Here is a 12,375-nt window from a genome sequence, read left to right as displayed (position 1 = left end):
AACGGGTCCAAGCGGGGTGGAACCGTTGGCGGAAGGTGTCTGGTGTGTTATGTGGCAGAAGAGTCTCCGCTAGGATGAAGGGCAAAGTTTATAAACAGTGGTGAGGCCGGCCACGATATACGGATTAGAGACGGTGGCACTGAAGCACCACCAGGAGGAAGAACTGGAGGTGGCAGAAATGAAGATGTTGAAGTTCTCGCTTGGAGTGAGCAGGTTGGAGAGGATTAGAAATGACCCATGACCAATGAACTAACCCAAAGTTGGATGTTTTGGAGAGAAGGTTCGAGAGAGCAGACTTCGATTGTTTGGACATGTCCAGAGGGGAGAGAGTGAGTATGTTGGAAGAAGGGTGCTGAGGATGGCATTGCCGGGCAAAAGAGCGAGAGGAAGACCAAAGAAAAGGTTGATGGATGTTCCGAGGGAGGACACGAGGGCAGTGGGTGTTCGAGAGGAGGATGCACGAGATAGGCTTAGATGGAAAAAGATGACACGCTGTGGCGACCCCTAACGGGACAAGCCGAAAGACAAAGAAGAAGAAGACGGCAAAACATTTGATTTACAAAATATGAGTCATACACGAACCTAACTAGATGCCAATAGCAACATAGCATTACAGGCACTCGAAGGACGAAGGGAGGGAAAAAAAAAAAAGTTTGCATTTTTTTGTTGAAGTAGACTTTTAAAATGCTCGATCGCGTTTCGCTTCATTCTATTGATAGCATAGTTTCTGAGGACGCCGTTAGTCTTTTAAAAGTTCTTCAGGACCAATTAATCTTCAGTCATTTCAAGTGTCCTTTTCCCGCAATGCATAAGGGAGACAAGTCCCGCGTTTGGAGACTTTCCAAAGCGCTTTTCGCAGCCATCTAAGGCCTCGGAATACTTTGGGGAGCTCAGCTTTACTGACACTTCGTGGAGCGTTTCATATATCGACGCTGAAGAATCGCTGCTAATGCTTGTCAATTACATGTGCAGTTTCACGGTTAAAAAAAAATCTGGCGGCATTATCAAGCGCGTAGGCAAACCGTTGATGTTAATTAAGTTTGTTTCCCTACATCCTATCCGTGACGGAATTGTCAACCCGAATGGAACCGCGAGTCAGCCGCACGGAAGCGGAGTCACCGCTTTAATATTCATACTTCTCGTAATGAGCGAGTCAAATGTCAGCGTTTCACAGCGGAGGCGAAGACCCACCTGTGACGAGCATCCAAATGAGACCTCGCAAACAAACATGAAAAGGCACGTTTGTGATGTACGAGCCCCACGGAACGAATCCGAGTGGGGAGTTTATGGCGGGAGGAAGCACAATAACCGGCGGCAACGGGGAGTCAGATGCGCCTGTCCCCTTAAAAAAAAAAAAAAAAAAAAAAAAAAAAAGGTCGTTATCAGTGACATCCAAGAACGCTGGATAGTCGTCTTTTAGTCCCGCCGCTTCCCAGCAACGTGACTCCGGGATTTAAGGAAACAAATAGGACCCGACTGGAGTTCTGCTCCCTTGTCATGCAAGGCAAGAACGCTCAAGATGGATCTTTTGGCAAGATTCCATCACATCTGGGAGAGCAGCTGGTGACGAGAGGCCCCGGGGGCTCTCCGGTGGAGCAGACCTGGCCTGTAGGCAGCCTCGGGTACCTCCGCCATCTTGCCAGCCACGAAGACGCTTCACTCGCTCCTCTGATAACTCCAGATTTGATGAAAGAAGGAATTTGTTTTTATCCAAGAAGGAATTTGCTACATTCTATTTCGTGCTTTTCTTTTGTACGCTGCTTTAAGACTCGTTCGGCTTACTTATTCAAAATTCAGCGTACAAACTGCAGGTCATCTCTTTCCATAAAAAAATGAATATTGTACCTCCACTTTGTGTGATGAGTTTACCTTTTTCAACATTCTCTATGTTCTCCGGCTTGGACTGTTAAACGTATGCAGCCTATCAACCAATATTTCCATTTGTTGATACGTCCTTCATTACAGACAATCAAAACTTCATAATACTGTGAAGTCAAAAGTCAAGTACCTTTACTTTGCTTTAATAAATTAACTGTTAAATATTGAATAATGAACGCAATATTTTCTGCAAATGATTGGATATTAGACGTTATTTACTGAACTTCCAAGCACACCGGTTCCGTGACAGATTACCGCTAATTTAACGATCAATACATCAGTCACTGTGATTTGACGAGCACGTATGCACCCGCGTGCCATCGCACTTGCAAATCTGCAGCCGAGCACAAAAAAAAATCACGCGAGTGAAATTTGTTGCATGTAGAAATACGTAGATATTGAAAGACGTCGCTTATTTTGTGTCGTCTCGACCAATGTTCCCTCGAAGCTGCGCCACTGCGCAATTGCGCACATTCTCAGCGCACATGAAAACCGATCCAGAGCAATGAACCACAGCCTGACGTCTTTTTTTTTTTTAAACACGGAAACACATGCTCTCTAACGAGCTGCTGCTCAGCCTACTTCCACTTCCTAGTTTACCTGACACCGCCCCCCTCCGCTCTCAAAGGGGTACACTCATAATTACCGACAGAACACACACCCGCAACTTTATATCTGCGGGCATGACTGGTGGACCACACTCGCAACTTTATATCTGCGGGCATGACTGACCACACCCGTACGTTTTGCGAAAGTGAGCGACTGAATACATTGTATATTTTAGTAATTAACAGCATGAAAAAGACTAATAATTGATTTTTGCTGCAAGTGGTAATGGCTAATGGCAACATCCCTTAAAATAAACGTGTTGCTACTCAATTTGTCATTAGCGCACAGGCCAAATGAACCTGTTACCGCTTTCCCTTCCTTACTATTATTTTATTTCAGACTAACACTGTTCTTGTTATGAACGGTAACAAACTGCCTTCCTGCTACTCGACCAACTTGTTGTGTACAAAGTACTGGAGATCTCCTTCCATCACGGTGCCGTCTGTGTGCGGGGGGGTGGGGGGGGGTGTCGTCCCCCAGCCTGAAGGGGTTTGGGGTGGTCTCTGGGGCGGCGCTCCCTGCAGTCGTGGGCTTGTACCTCATCTCTTAGTGCGGACGCACCCCTCAGCTGGCCTTCCCGCATGGGTCACGTGACGACTCGCAGTTTGTGGGTCTGCATTTCTGTTTGTTGCATGTATGCGTGTGATTTATTTAAAAAATAAAAACTCGGCTACATACAGTACATACTGTAGCTCCTTATTGTATTTTGAAACTTTTTTCTTTACATTTTTTAACAAATATGTTTCAATCTAGAATACAAGATTTATGTATTCTATATTAATTTTTTTTCAAAAATAGAAATGGAAATGCACAGACATTCTGAAAACTCCTCACTCGTCCTACTCTTTCTCGTTTCCTATTGTATTCCCCCAAGGACTGCAACGTTGCTAAGAAAAATCCTCCCGGTCTTCTTTTGCCGGGAATTTCGTGCGACTCATCCCACTTTGTCACTTTGCGAGGCCTTTCAAATCCATTTAATTTCACCAATCTGATATCGCTTCTTGTGTCCTGTTATCTCCCTACATGCTCTCCCTGAGCTTATCAGTCCCTGACCACCATCCTGAATTGCAGCGCCTTTGCTATTCCTTATGATGGAGCTGGCTCCGTCTGCAGGCCCGAGTCCAAAAGCAGCAGCATGTAGACCTCAAGGGGATCTCAGTCCTCTGCCTCTTTTTTTTCCCCCCTTTTTAAGACATCAAATTATTCCAGTTGGCTCAATCCCGCCCTTCCCTTCTTTTTATGACACTGTTAGTTTTATACTGTGGTGTAACCCAATTCACATCTTTATTTTAGTTGTTGGTCACACAATCTGTGATAAAAATATGCTCCAAACATTAAAAAAACATTGTGTGTGTGCGTGGGGAATATAATAATTACCACTGATTCATTCGTGTTGGGTTATGAAGGAAAACCTTAAAGGTGGAATACGGATGAGCGTGCACCACAGAGCCCAACTCATTGGCGGTCTGGAAAGAAATCCACACCCCGGCACCCGTTTTAGGCCAATAAGATAATTTCCAGCCAACAACCGTAATTTCTGGACTATAAGATCCACTCGTTTATAAGCCTCACCCACCACATTTTTAAAGGAAAAAACATTTTGTACAATTGTATTTTTTGGTGTGGACTATTCAACTCTTTGAGAAACAAAAGTTAAAAAGAAGTACAATAATTTCTGGACTATAGCTTGCACCTGATTATAAGTCTCACCCAGTACATTTTTAAAGGAAAAAACGTTTTGTACAGACATAAGCCGCATCTGCCCGCATTGAACCATGAGATATTTACAAAGAAAGACGATACACAGAAAGAGTTTTCAAAGTTTTAATAATACAGTGATGCCTCAGCTCTCGACCACAATCCGTTCCAGAAAATGGTTTGAGAAGTGATTTGTTCAAAAACCGAATCGACGTTTCCCATTACAATGAATGGAAAAAGAAATAATGCGTTCCCAAGCCCCCCCAAAAAATAGGCTTTTTAAAGCTTTTTTTTTTCCTGATTATACACTGCATAGTAGAAATACATGCATAGTTTAAATACTTTATATAATATAATTTAAGAAATATATTCATTTTTCACTTAAAATGTATGCTTTAGTAGTAGGGTACACTAGGCTGGGAGTGCATTGCCGTATCAGTTGCAAGCAACTTGCCTTCTTTGGAGCCATGATTGGGGGTTAACACGGTAGTCCTTGATAAGAAGAAAAACAACAGTTGCTACTGGGACACGTCTGTGTACAGAGGCTGCGTTATACACAATAATAACAAAAGTGCGTTGGTTGCGTTAAGTAATTTCCGTGTTTTTTTTCGGGGGGCGTTCGAATTGATAATAACAAATCGCGTCGTGGGTGGGTCAGCTGCTTGCTCCGCGCGCATGATGTTGTTTCCGGGTTTTTTCGGCGGCGTGGGAATTCACAACAAAGCGCGTCGTGGGTCAGCTGGTCTGGCCGCGCGTAATATGTTGTTTCCGGGTTTTGTCGGGGGCGTTTGAGTACCGATTTTCGTTCGAAAACGACCCCCCCCCAAAAAAAAAAAAAAAAAAAAAAACAATCGCAAAATTTTCGTTTGAAAAGCGATTTGTTTGAAAACGGGGACGTTCGAGAACCGACGCTTTACTGTATACCTTAACTTTAGTTTAGTAACGCAGCAGTAACACAGCAGCAATACGGTTGTCACACAGCACTAACAGGGCTGGGTCAAAAAAACATACCGGTAAAAGTCACTGAGACGTGGCAGCAACAGGGTTCAGGCCGCCTGCTTATATTACCTCTGAAAGATTTTTTCGTCTTGATCCATTGCTCCAGTTCTTCCCCTGCCATTTCCGGCGTCTCACCATCGATACATTTATGCCAAGTTTACGTGCAGCACCACCGCTTCCTTCTTTATCGACCAGCTCGATTGCTTTTAACTTGAAAGCCGCAATTTATGTATTTCTTCTTGCGTTTTCCATGATGAGGGTCAAATTTTATTCATGCACAAAGCGGTAAATTACATTAAACTCGTGTCTTCCTCAACACATACATTCCACCTGGCTCACTCTTAACTTATCTGCTCGACCGCCCCTGGCGGCCGTTAGAAAAAAATGCACAAATTAGCCGCATCATTGTATAACCCGCATTGGTTGAAAGCGTGTGACAAAAATCGCGGCTTGTAGTGCGGAAATTCCGATATATGAATATACACGGCACCGTCTGCACACGTGTTGTTGAACTCACGCTGCCTGCAACGATCTCAGACGAATTTACCACAACACCATCAGTGACTCAGTCTTTCATATTTGCAGGTCTTTTTTTTTTTTTTCCCCAACAAAACGTGTTGCCAAATGTTGAACTTTATGACTGCATTCATCACAACTTTAGAGGTTCTATTATTTGTTCAAAGGGTAAGAAATATTTGATTTGATTTTACAAAGTCGGCAGACCTGGTCTTTGTTGTTTAGAGCAGGTCAACTTGGAGATTTTAAAGCAGTTTTTTTTTTTTTTAAAGATAATGTATTTTTGTCTGACATAAGGTATTGGTTTCATTCGAACTTGGAGTAAATTGTCATCATCTCAACATAATTACGCATCTTAATAATCAATGTAACACAATAGGCATCCAGCAGTGTTATTTGAAGATAGTACAAGAAACGCACAATTCTATTTGTCATACAATGCGCTGCTGGGATCTTTTATGTGACCATTTTTTGCCACCCCGCAGATGCTTTTCATTTTGTCGTCGCGCTACCATTACGGGCCTAATTGCTTCTTCAAAATGCCTGGAGATACACTTTTGTTGCAAAATTCCATTAACGCACCACAACACTCTGCCCCAGGGATGAGAGAAGCGCTTGGAGGGTGCCTGAGCCTTGATATTATTTTTGGAGTGTAAATAAGAACCGGACACTTTCTTCCTCTCAGCTTTTTATTCATTGATGGGCACGCCGAGGTTGCTGAAGGCTTTATAGAAGCAAAGACTACCAAAATAAAACTTTTAGTTTAAGGATCACAATTAACTAATGATCTCGTACATAAATCCAGTCGGTCCCAGGGTGGTTGCAGTAATTTGGTTTGCTGTGAGAAATTCTCAGGGGGGGCCAAGCTTACATAATTTGTCTAAAATTCTTCTTTTCCTTTCGGCTTGTCCCGTTAGGGGTCGCCACGGCGTGTCATCTTTTTCCCATCTAAGCCCATCTCGTGCATCTTCCTCTCTTAACACCCACAGTCTTCATGTCCTCCCTCACAACATCCGTCAACCTTTTCTTTGGTCTTCCTCTTGCTCTCTCTTCCTTGGCAGCTCCATCCTCAGCACCCTTCTACCGATATATTCAGTCTCTCGCCTCTGAACTTGATCTATTCTCTGGTTTTACACAGGGCTCACGCTACTGAGATCCATGTAGCAGGCTAATAGCCAGCTGGGTCACCACGTAGTGCTCCAAATAGCCTTTAGTCAGCTCAAACCTTCTAATTCTTCCTATACTGTGAAGGTCATTACAAACTGTTTCTATTACACCAAAGGTTCCATGAAAGTCTGCTCTCTCGAACCTAGTCTCCAAAACATCCAACTTTGGCTGTCCCTCTAATTTCTAATCCTATCCAGCCTGTTCACACCAAGCGAGAACCTCAACATCTTCATTTCTGCCACCTCCAGTTCTGCTTCCTGTTGTTTCTTCAGAGCCACCGTCTCTAATCTGGACATCCTGGCCGGCCTGACCACTTTTTTATAGACGTTCTTCATCCTAGCAGAGACTCCTCCGTCACATAACACACCAGAAACCTTCCGGCAGCTGTTCCAACCCGCTTGGACCCGTTTCTTCACTTCTTTACTACACTCACCACTGCTCCGAATTGTTGACCCCAAGTATTTGAAGTCTTCCACCCACGCTCTCTCTTCTCCCTGGAGCTTCACTCCTCCTCCTCCGCCCCTCCCATTCACGCACAAATATTCTGTTTTACTTCGGCTAATCTTCATTCCTCTCATTTCCAGTGCGTGCTTCCATCTTTGTAATTGTTCCTCCACCTGCTCTCTGCTTTCACTGCAGATCAAAATATCATCTGCGAACATCATAGTCCAAGGGGATTCCAGTCTAAATTATTATGAACTACAAATTCATGTTTTCTATCAATACCAGTGGATTAGAGACGGTGGCACTGAAGAGACAACAGGAATCAGATGTGGAGGGAGCAGAAATGAAGATGCTGAGGTTCTCGCTTGGTGTGAACAGGTTGGATAGGGTTAGAAAGGAGCTCATTAGAGGGACAGCCAAGGTTGAATGTTTTGGAGACGAGGTTGGAGAGAGCAGACTTGGATGGTTTGGACATGTCCAGAGACGAGAGAGTGAGTATACTGGCGGAAGGGTGCTGAGGATGGAGCTGTCAAGGAAGAGAGAGCGAGAGAGAGGAAGACCAAAGAAAAGGGTGATGGATGATGTGAGCGAGGACATGAGGACAGTGGGTGTTAAGAGAAGAGGATGAACGAGATAGGCTTAGATGGAAAAATGATGACACGCTGTGGCGACCCCTAACGGGACAAGCCGAAAGGAAAAGAAGGAGAAGAAGATGAGTGAACAATTGAATCTGCTTACATTACATGGCAGAAGGTGCAAAAAAAAAAAAAAAAAAAAAACCCTGTATGTATCCACGGATTTCAGTTAATAGAACTTTATAATGACTTAGCACATTCTATTTGTTTTCAACCAATCAGGCCCACTTTCCAGTTGTGCGTAAATTGATACGAGGGTGGTACTTGGTGGTGTGCCATAGATATTTCTTATTTTTTTTCCATGTAAAATGGCTGCTGTGGCTTAATAGAGGTCGGGAAACACTGCATTAATCCTAACGTTTCTTTCGGCTTGTCCCTTTCGGGGTCGCCACAGCGTGTCATCTCAGATGAACGCACATAAATGTTTGGCACAATTTTTACACCGGATGCCCTTCCTGACAGAACCCTTCTCAGGGAGCGGAGGCCCCAGCGGGATACGAACCCACAACCAATGGTCTAACCACTGAGCTACGGGGCCTCTAATCCTAACTTCAATACTACTTATTCAAAATGATTTATTCTATTCCACATTTTATACATTTAGTTAAACAAGCTCTCTCCATGCTTGCTAAGAATTTCTTTTTTTTTTTTTTTTTTTTTTACAATGCAGACCTCAGCAGAAAGCAACCATTCGCTTTCTTGTCTCAAGTCTTTTCCAGCTCCATCCCACACTCGGCTCAATTGTGTGTTATGTAACACACACACACACACACACACACACACACACACACACACCACCTGAGGGCAACAGCTCACCAAGCGACAGGGGAGACCTCATAAGCGACCATACACTCCTATTTTTATTTATTTCTTTATTTTTAGATAAGCTTGCTTTTCGAAATGCAATTAGGGGGGGGGGGAGGTGGAGGTGAAACTGTGAAATATTACAAGACCTGAAGCACAATATGATCAACTGCAATAAGTCTCCAAATCTGCCCCTGTACTTGTGGAACTGGTCAGGCTTTTTTTGTTGTTGTCTTAATGGGATAGTCACTGTATACAGTGAAGAAAATAAGTATTTGAACACCCTGCCATATTGCAAGATCTCCCACTTAGAAATCAAGGCGTGAGCTGAAATTTTCATCGTAGGTGCGTGTCCATTAGAGAGAAATAATAATCTATAAATCAGAAAAATCAAGAAATCACAATGTATGATTTTTTAACGATGTGTGCGATACAGCTGCAAATAAGTACTTGAACACCTGTCCATCAGCTGGAATTCTGGACCCTCAAAGATCTGTTAGTCCGCCTTGAAAAGTCCACCTCCACTCCATGTATGATCCTGAATCCGATGCACCTGTGTGAGGTCTGTTAGCTGCATAAGCTGAAACTCCGTGTTTCTCAGCGACAGCCCAGAAACCTCTCTGATCTAGAGAAGATCTGTGTGGGGGAGTGGGCCAAAATCCTTCCTGCAGTGTGTGCAACCCTGGTCAACAACTACAGGAAACATTTGACCTCTGTAATTGCAAACAAAGGCGACTGTGGCAAATATTGACGTTGGTTTTCCCGGGTGTTCAAATACTTATTTGCAGTTGTATCATACAAATAAATCGTTGAAAAAAAATCATACATTGTGATTTCTGGCTTTTTCTGTTTAGATGTTCTCTCTCACAGTGGACATGCACCTCTGATGACAATTTCAGACCCCTCCATGATTTCTAAGTTGGAGAACTTGCAATATAGCAACGTGCTCAAATATTTATTGTCTTCACTGTATGCCCACGTTAATACCAGATCCATATGACCTCTGGTTCACCTTGAACTGAACTATGGCTCTTTGCACCTTTGAATATGATGTTTGACAACCAGCACCACATCAAAACTGTGGAGGTGGACTTTTAAAGGCGGACGAACAGATCTTTGAGGGTCAGAATTCTAGCTGACAGACGGGTGTTCAAGTACTTATTTGCAGCTGCATCGCACAAATCATTAAAAAATATCATGCATTGTGATTTCTGGATTTCTCTTTTTAGATGATCTCTCTCACAGTGGACATGCACCTACCATGAAAAATTTCAGACCCCATCATGATTTCTAAGTGGGAAAACTTACTTGGGTTCCAATACTTATTTTCTTCACTGTATATATATTTATACACACATACAGTCCCAAAAACATGAACATGCGTGTATGGTGGAAATATATTCATGCCACATCACAAATCTGTCCGAGGGTGAGAATGATCTTGTCACAGTCGAAGCTTTGTTGCGTCGAGATTTTTCTAACTCTGATCCGTTGTCACTGTGCAAGTGTTGTCGGTTCTCAGTACACACCTTCAGTTGTTTGATTTGCTTTCTTTCTTCTTTGTTTCCGATGACAGCGTGAATAATCAGAGACTTATGTTGCGTTGCCTGTCAACATTGTTTTTTTTCCCCAAAAGAAACGTTGCTGCTTGCGTGGATCTGCGATCGACGCCTCCATGACTTACGGCGACGTTTTTCCACCAATCGTAACGGAGTCTAAAGCGGGTAATGCCGCTACCGCTATCCACACTCATCCCGCTCTCACAAGTTATCTGGTGCTCACGTATATATGTAGCGCACCATAAGTGCCAAAAGTAATTTGTGGGTCAGCTTGACAGACTGCAGTGAACCAAACGTAATCTCAAATGCTTCCAAGTCCGGAGAACGATGATAAAATAATAATATGAGTGTCCATATGGCATCTTGGCTGTCGGATTTCCGAGTGCAGGGTCACGCCGGTGGTTCGGTCTGCCTTGTTGGGAGAAGCCAGCGCTTCAGGAACAGATGTTCGCTGGTGTCCCTTGTGGCCGCCTGCCAGGAAAATGTGTGTGTCAAGCCACGACCGCACGGATTCCACCAAGCATGCAAAACCACAAATGAGTAAAAAGGGGGTGTAAAAAAAAAAAAAAAAACTCCCAAAGAGTATAAAACTCAGAAGTATTCAACATTGACTCATGGAAGGATGCTGAAAGCCACATTCATCCAAAACAAAGGATTATGGGAAAATAAGATGCTTGCATGACAGCATAAATTAACAGGAGGCATTCCCCTCTAATTAGAAGCTGGGGCCTATAAGTGAGAACCTTATCAATCATAAGCGTCGGAGCTGCCATCGTATAACAAGGCAGCAGACGAACAATGTCCGGGATGTGTTCAAAGTGCTTTTCTCAAAAGGAAGACGTCGCACTTAACTCCACAGCCAAGGGAGGAAAGCACATGCACGTGAGCGTTGTCAATTGAGAATGTAATGGAAACATTCCTTCTTCTTCTTCTTTTCCTTTCGGCTTGTCGCGTTAGGGGTCGCCACAGCGTGTCAACTTTTTCTCGTGCATCTTCCTCTCTAACGGCTCCGTCACACCATGACGTTCTGGTCAACGTTCTCTGAACATTCCAATCGTTCTATTTTTCAGTGTTCTCAAGTGAGGATGACTGACGATGATTGACTGATGATTAACGTGTGTCTAACGCACGAAAAGCGTGTAACAGCGACCAAATAAGATACCCCTAAAAACCATTAGCGCGCACTAACGTGTCACTGCCGCGCGACGAGCCATTTGTCAACGTTAGACGAGCGTGTTGAGCGTGTGACTAACGGGTGAATAACGACACAAAGCGTTTTGCTGGCGTGTCATTTTTACAGTGGAACGGGAGCGAAAACGTTGGAAATTTCATAGTCACTTCAGTTGTTCTCGTGAGTTTGAACAGTCAGCATCATGCCGCCTAGACGAAAAAAAGGTGGGGTGCGGACTTCAGCAACTAGCGCCGCAAGTAAGAATGCAATGCACCGGTTTTTGTACCCATATTCATGGACGTTCGAGAAACGCACGAATGACGCTCAATGGACGGCAAACGACGTTCGTTTGACTTTAGTTAGGCGCTGTGCGCGCTACGGGATTGTTCAGTGGTCGTTGACAGGTCGCCACTGAGTCGTTCACTGCAGAGCAAACGATTAAATAAAAACCAAGTAAAGCTCGAGTTACGACTGACTAACGATAGCCAAACGCGTGCAACGCTCGGCGAACGTTAGTAAAACATTCCACGAACGTTCTTGAACGTTCTGCAGCGTTTAAAATTAAACGTCGATGAACGCTGGTCTCGGTGAGAACTTTTGTGCACGTTCAAAACTTTTTTTTCCTCCGCCGATTCCCAGCGATCATTGACGTTCACTAGCGTTCAAACAACGCTCTTCTGGCGCTATCCCGGCGACCATGGGCGACTACCAACGTTTCCTCAAATGCTATAGAACGCTGACCAGAACGTCATGGTGTGACGGGGGCATAACACACACTGTCCTCATGTCCTCCCTCACCACATCCATCAACCTTCTCTTTGGTCTTCCTCTCGCTCTCTCTTCCTTGACAGCTCCATCCTCAGCACCCTTCTACCAACATACTCACTCTCTCACC

General features: G+C 44.0%; 1 long non-coding RNA gene across 3 annotated transcripts in view; it reads right to left on the bottom strand.

Annotated features, from left to right (window-relative positions):
- LOC133513870 (uncharacterized) overlaps positions 1–12,375 on the bottom strand; it is a 158,289-nt gene that overhangs the window by 29,460 nt on the left and 116,454 nt on the right. The window contains exon 5 of one of the 3 annotated variants that reach the window (XR_009798646.1): positions 10,205–10,780. The exons of the other annotated variants lie outside the window; for them this stretch is intronic. This is a non-coding gene — a long non-coding RNA (uncharacterized LOC133513870). Of the gene's footprint in view, positions 1–10,204; positions 10,781–12,375 lie in introns of those variants that run through there. 3 annotated transcript variants of the gene reach the window in all.

Source organism: Syngnathoides biaculeatus, chromosome 2 (assembly GCF_019802595.1).
Source record: "Syngnathoides biaculeatus isolate LvHL_M chromosome 2, ASM1980259v1, whole genome shotgun sequence".
Classification (NCBI taxonomy): domain Eukaryota; kingdom Metazoa; phylum Chordata; class Actinopteri; order Syngnathiformes; family Syngnathidae; genus Syngnathoides; species Syngnathoides biaculeatus.
Note: the sequence above shows the minus strand (reverse complement) of the source record. Positions and strands in the feature narration are given on the sequence as shown.